Source organism: Poromitra crassiceps, assembly GCF_964638095.1.
Source record: "Poromitra crassiceps genome assembly, chromosome: 9".
Taxonomy (NCBI): domain Eukaryota; kingdom Metazoa; phylum Chordata; class Actinopteri; order Beryciformes; family Melamphaidae; genus Poromitra; species Poromitra crassiceps.
This window is the reverse complement of record NC_139630.1, coordinates 2,498,413-2,505,837: the sequence shown is the minus strand read 5'-3', so window position 1 is coordinate 2,505,837 and position 7,425 is coordinate 2,498,413.

Sequence of the window (7,425 nt, the reverse complement as noted above, 5' to 3'; positions counted from 1 at the left end):
AATGTACAATTATTAGCCTGCATTAATGTAACCCTAATTAAAAGAAATAATAATAATAATAATAATAATAATAATAATAATAATAATAAATATAGCCACAAGCGGCGATGCGGGGTCCAAGCTTCTGGTGACTTGGGGGTTATATGTCAGATAATATAGACACTGAATTGCACATTTAGTCAGAGTTGATATGTGCACAAGTGTACCAAGTTTGTAGTAAGTAATATGTAGTAAGTAGCAGTGATGGTGGTAAGCCAAATGGTGGCTGTCAAAGAGGCTTATTAAGCAATGGACTTTTTCTAGTCATAAATCTGGTCTGCATAAGCACAAGGCCAGAATTTGAACCATTTGTCATGAAATTAATGTAAAATCCTAACTGTTACTAGATACTCCACATGGTACATTCATAGTGTCTCTGTATACTGCCCTACAAATCATGACCGCAGTAACTACGCCAACACTGAAACTGAGAAAAATGGCTTTAAAGTTTTTTGACTGTCCAGCCAAATTAGATATAGGTTGAAAAGTGGCAATGCGCTTATTAAATATGTATATGTTAAAGTATTTTTTGGGGGCAAAACAATTATCAATTACTTGACCTATGACCCCAGAAATGCAGATACGGCACTCTGTCTGTGTATTACCTTAAACAGATGTGTAGGTAGTACAAGGGAAAAGCGCAGTAACTACAATCTAATGTGCTTCTCCTGTCTTGTTTTTCATGAGACAATTGTAATCGGTTTTGATTTCGATACCACATCATATCTGTATTTAATTGATTTATTGTTTACATGTTTAAAACATTTAAATGGATGAGTATCAGATGCATTCAGGGAATCCTGAAGTCAGTTGATGTAATCTTCACCACTGGTGTTGCTTTTTGGTCATCATTCTGACAATTAATTAATGAGCACAGTTGTTTTATTATCTTAATTTAGAACAGGTTTTCTTTACAAATCAGATTAGCTTTTAAGATTGATAATTCATACAAGAACATATACAGTATATTACATAGCATATTACAATTATTTTGAATAAAATTAATTACAGACTGAGTCTGAATGCTGATAATTTATGCAGCAATGAAAAAGATTGTCCTGATGAGCTAGGTAGTGATACCAAACAATTATCACTATCTACAGCCAGATTAACACTTCCCAGTGGAGTGGATGATCTCTTATGGATTATTAGCTAGGAATACAGCATTTATAATTTTAAAGACACTGAAGACTCATTCATTAACAATTTGGACAGCTGTCAGTGCGCTCTCATATTGGGAATTGACTGGATTAACTAAACAGATTGTGCCATTATGAGTGATTGATATGTTGGGCTTTGTTATGGAAAGAGCGGGAAAATTGCAGTAACTACAAAATCCAACCAAAAACCAGTCTGAACCGCAGTAACTACACCTCAAAGTGTAGTTACTGCGTTTATCTCTGTTTAAGTCCAGCTGAAGCTCTGTGAAAGCAAATCAAAGTGCAGTAAGTGTAGTTACTGCAGTTTTGTCTGGTTTTTGGTTGGATTTCGTAGTTACTGCAACTTTTATACTCTGTTTTCTCAAATATAGAGCAAGACTGAACTTAGAAAATTTGTCACATGATAAAACAGATATCTAAAAGTTCAATTTCAATAATAACTCAATTTTGACCAAAATTGTAGTTACTGCGGTTTTGATTTGGAGGGCAGTATAGGTATAACAAGATTAATATTCAGGTTGTGTAAATCACCCTTTAAGTCAAACTGTTAGTGGCTTAATAGGTTATCAGTTAACAAGTTACTTGTCTGTTATTCAGATGTTTTAAAAGGGTAAGCTTGGGCACAGTGGACATCTACAAGTTGGCAATAAAAGTGTAAGCTCAAGGATCTATTTTAGGGCCTTTACTGTTCTCCTTATATATAAATGACCTCCCAGATGTTTGTAAGGAATTAGGCGTCCTGATGTATGCTGACGATGCAGCCATCATTGCGCATGGTAAGGATGCCATGTTAACTGCATCCAAGCTAACTAGTGCATTGGCCCAGGTACAAGCATGGTTACGAGACTCATGTCTCATGCTTAACACAAAGAAAACTGTATGTATGATTGTTAGGTTTTAAAGGATGTGTTTTCATCTTTGCTTAATTATGTGATCTCTGTCAACTTAACTGAACTCTGCTATTACACTGTGACCTATATTTTGTAAGCTGTGCTTGATGGAACATGCATATGTGCTTTCTTCCACCGAAGTAAAGCCAGGTGCGACTCATGCACTCGATGTGGTTTTTGGTGTCATAGCAACAGAGCTTCCTGCAGAGAGATACCTCGCTGTTCTTTGCTGATGTCGCAATACCATTTATCTGAAGTGATATGCTATGCCTGGTGTGGTTAAAGGTGTTGCGTCGTCTTGTCTCAGTGGAGACTGAGTTTTGCAGGCGTGCAGAACTGCACACTGATGCATAGACATCCTGCCAGGTGCAGAACTACAGAAGCGAGGCACAGAACTATGCGAACGGAAGTCACTGTCTAGCTTTTTGGTTTCAGGTCCCATCTGCAGCCACAGATAACATCTAGCCCAGTCACTGGGCGTACACCACTCAAACCGTCTGTGTGTGTGTGTGTGTGTGTGTGTTGAGAACATATGTGCATGCATTATCTAAAGGGCCACCCCTTATGCTACTTCTTATGTAACCATTGCTTGAACTGTAATAAAAGGCGTGCACTGAGTGACGAGCGACAGTCTGATCTTGGAGATGAACTGAGAAGTGTCGTCTCGTCACACTCCTTGTACAAGTTAATTTTGAGAACTCGAGTCTGTGTATCTTTGAGTCTGAGTGGATTACGATCTTGGTAAAGAACCTGGGAAGCTTGCCTTACAACCAAGCGCTTTATCTGGTATTTTATTCCCAACATATTGGTCCTCCGAGCCGGATCCCAACATCGTTGACCAGGAGAGAGGGAGGGGATGACACACCGCAAGTCTGTCGACAGCCGGGGTCAACAGCCGACCCTGAAAAGTCCTGGGGCGTGAATTCGGGCCCAGGCCGGTGCCTTTACCTTGTCCAGCCTTCTTCTCTTCAGGAAAACGATCGACGGGATCCAGATCTAACCACAGACCTAAGATACACGGTAAGAAACTGGCTTCTCCGCCGTGAGGAGGTTTGGTCTCTCCGCCATAAGGAGGTTTGATAAGAAACTGGCTTCTCCGCCGTGAGGAGGTTTGGTCTCTCCGCCATAAGGAGGTTTGATAAGAAACTGGCTTCTCCGCCGTGAGGAGGTTTGGTCTCTCCGCCATAAGGAGGTTTGATAAGAAACTGGCTTCTCCGCCGTGAGGAGGTTTGGTCTCTCCGCCATAAGGAGGTTTGATAAGAAACTGGCTTCTCCGCCGTAAGGAGGTTTGGTCTCTCCGCCAGAAGGAGGTTTGAAAGAAACTATAGTTCTCCGCTGAGAGGAGGTTAAAATAAGAGAAATGAGAGTACTTGTGGGTGAATGAAGTGAAAGATAGTGTGTATGTGCGAGTGATACGAATGTCACCAGTGGACTTGAATTGAAGTACACAAAGTGGGTGAATGAGGAATAAAAGTCCTAAAGAAAATTATTTTATTTGGGGAAAATGAATGTAAATGATCCTCACCTATAGAGGAACATTTTATATATATAACAGAGAGCGAAATAAATTGTGTTATTAGGCACACACCTTCATTTGTGAAGGGAGTGGTATTACACTGCAAAGCAGTTTCATTGTAGGGGGACGCCCTATTTTACAGTGAAACTGTGATACGCAGGAATATAGTGATTTAATCAAGATAGGCGAGTATAGTGACTTTATATGCCTGTATTAATAGTTATTATTAAAAGATTGGGAGTTTTATTAACATCAATAGCAGTCTGGCACAACTGGGGGATAGATTACGCAGAACAAGGTGCAGACATCATTCAAGAAAAAAGGAAAAAGAAATCAGTTGCAGTCTTCCTGTCAGAGGACGGAGACAGTGAGGTGTTCTTTATGGGTGGAGCTAGAGGCAGAGGCAGAGGCGGCGGTAGAGGCCGCGGGAACGGAATAGGGGGCCGTGGAGGAATAAATGAATTTGGGAAATTCTTATGTTACAGGTGTGGGAAGGAAGGCCATATGGCTAGAGAGTGCAAAGAGCAGATGGAGGAGGGACAGGAGAGAAACCAAGGGGCCCAGGGTGGAAACAGGGGAGGGTATTACCAACAGCCATATAACAATAGAGGCAACCAGGGCCCACCCCAAAACCCCGGGTACCATCAGGACTGACTAGGAGAGGAGGAGACAGGGGAAGGGCAGGCAGTACAGATAGATTTAGCAGAAGTTCTCCTGAGCCTCTCAAAAACAACTGTTAAGCCAACCCGCACCCTACTAATCAATGGAAAACAAATCACCTTCCTATGCGATAGTGGAGCAGATACATCAGTCCTAAAAGAGGAAGTCCCTAATATGTGGCCCCAGACAGGAGTCATATATCGCTGCTGTCGTTCCAGGACCTCGAATCTCCAAAACAGAAACTTTTCAGGAAGTAAAAAAAACATGTTTGCTCTTAAACTACTGAACCAAATGTCGTCAAAGTTGGCACATGTCTTAATTATAGTTAGTTTCCCGCTGAATGTGTCATTACTTTATAAATATCTGACCTGGATAAGCTCAAATGATGTTGTTTATATTATCAGTCCGACTTGGAAGCGCTTTCTCATGGCCAGTCAAGCGGGAGGCAGCCGCATCCTCATGCACGAGCCCCCAAGCTCCAGGCCGCGGGCGCGCGCGCAGGAGCAGCAGGATTGCCCCTCGCCTCTCATGGCCGATTTGGGGCTTTCGCATGGGGTGAGAAATAGTCTGACATAACGTAACGTTAACGTTACTTTATTCTCGTCAGAAAGCACTCCGATTTGCATGTTAAAACAAGTTTGCAGCCTAGGAATAACTGGAAAACATTTGATTGATATATTAACGTCAGAGGAAGCCAGGATGAGTCAAAACGATATGAGAAATACACAGCGCGTCTGCCGTGTGTCTTTTCCGGGTTTACTGTCCTGCGTGGGGGGGTACACACGGAGGTAGGGGGGGGATTTCGAGGTTTGACTGACAGATTGAGGGCGAATGGCGTTACGAGATTTACTCACAAGCTCGTTTTAATGCTTTTCCATTGGTTGCATTTGTTAAAAACCACACAGAGACGTGAAGGGTGACCAATGGCATTGATTCATGACAAAAAGTAAGAAAGTGAAAAAAGTGACATTCGAGGTCCTGGCCCGACACCGACGATATGTAAAATCGGCAAATGGCCAGGTAAATCATAGACTTGCTGAAGCACCTAGAGAAAACAGGAAACAAAGTGTCAAAACAGAAACTCCAGTTTGTGCAAGAGGAAGTGATTTTTCTGGGCCACAGTCTAAATAGAAATGGGAGGAAAATTCATGACACAAGAAAACAAACAGTGCTGAATGCACCAAGACCCCGCACCAAACGCCAAATGATGCAATTCCTAGGACTGACGAATTATTGTAGAGCGTGGGTCCCTGACTACGCTGAAATGACACAGCCATTGTTAGATCTCATCTATGAAGATAACGATCTAAAAATGAGCAATGAAATTGAGTGGACCTTCGCAGCCAACGAAACATTTGCAACAACAAAACATTGCCTAGTGAGCTCGTGCGTCTTAGCTTTACCTGATTATGACAAAATGTTTGTACAAATGGTGGATTGCAAAAATGGATTTATGACATCTGTCCTTACCCAAAAACACGGAACCAAACAACGCCCCATAGGCGACTACTCGAAACGACTTGATCCCGTGCCAATGGCACTTCCCCTCTGTGTACAGGCAGTTTGACAGGCCAGAACCAAACTGGCTATGCTGTAGTCTCAGAAAAAGAGGTTGTGAAAGCAGGAAGGCTCCCTCACACACTAATAGCTCTTACTGAAGCATTCAAACAGGCCCAAGGGAGAGATATTACAATATGGACTGACAGTCAATATGCTCACTCCACTATTCACGTGTTCGCTGCACAATGGGCGAGAAAAGTCTCTATAAAATAGCCTCACACCTGAGCCATGGGCGTTGCCATGTCTCAACAGGGGGAATGAGATAATAGGACATAGGACAACACGAGATAATAGGACAACAATTCCTAATAGGACAACACTTCCACACATATAACTACACAAAATTTTCAAAACAATTTTGTAGAGCTTGTATGATATGCTGTAGGCATAATTCACAAGGAAATGAAGTCGCTCGAACAAATAAATTGCCAGAGATTTCTTCTGCCCTACAGGACACTCGAGTGGAGCCAGGAGACCTAGTGCTCATCAAGGTGGTGAAGCGCAAACATTGGCACAGCCCACGGTGGACCGGACCTCATCGAGTCCTGCTGACCACTCCGACTGCCCTGAAGATCGCTGAAAGAGACACTTGGGTTCATCAGACACATTGCAAAAAGGTTATCCCTTTCCAGACAACCGACAGTTAGTGGCGACGAAGTCCGGCTACAAAGGGTGGCGTTTCCTATAAACGCTAGTCTCAATCCGGTGAAGAAAACAGCTGAGCCACTAGCACTTAGATGTTTGGAAGGGCACTGATCGGACTGTTCACAGTCGCAGTAACCGTGATGATTATTAAACTGACGAGTAACAGTCCACTACCGGACAGAGACAAGAGGTGGACGTACCGACAAGACCCGTGGAGCCCGGACGAAGAAGAAAACGCACAACCAAGATTTAGGAATAAGTGGTATGCTTATGTGCATAAATTAGCAAAGAGCTTTGATAAAAATGATTGCTATGTGTGTTCCAAAATGCCTCTCTCATCTGACCAGGTTACTCTCTATGGGAGAGCTATGAGCAAGGCGCAGGCTAAGTGTTTTGCCAGCATGGCGGGAGTAGGTTACCAATACTTCATGCTCATAACCGACGACTACGACCCCTATACCACAGGCTTAAAGAAGGGAGCATGTGATTTAGAGTTTTGGGTAAACTTCAACCTGACCATGCGTGCCCAAAAAGGAAGAATGCGCGCCCAGAGAGTTATTATGGGAAAAGTAGGTAAACACGCTGTGTGTTACATGCAGAAAATTGGCTCCATTCCCATGGGAAACCTTTCCTATTCAGACTGTGCCCAGAACCGTGCCATTGTGCACGGGGAAGGCGCCCCAGTAAACGTGAGCGCGGCGTCCAATGGGACATTCTGGGTAAGAGGTGGCTGGTGGTTGTGTGGAATTAATGCATATCCTGTGTTGCCCGCAAATTGGACAGGGATGTGCGCTCCCATTTTTGTATCAGACCACACCTTCTTCCTAGGGACCGAGAGCAAAACTGGAACCCCGACTGGTCTGCGCAGGAAGAGGGAGGTGCCCGAGTTCAAACCGCATGATTCGATTGATGGGACAGATGTTCCAGCTGAATTTAAGCATTGGAATCAAGGTAC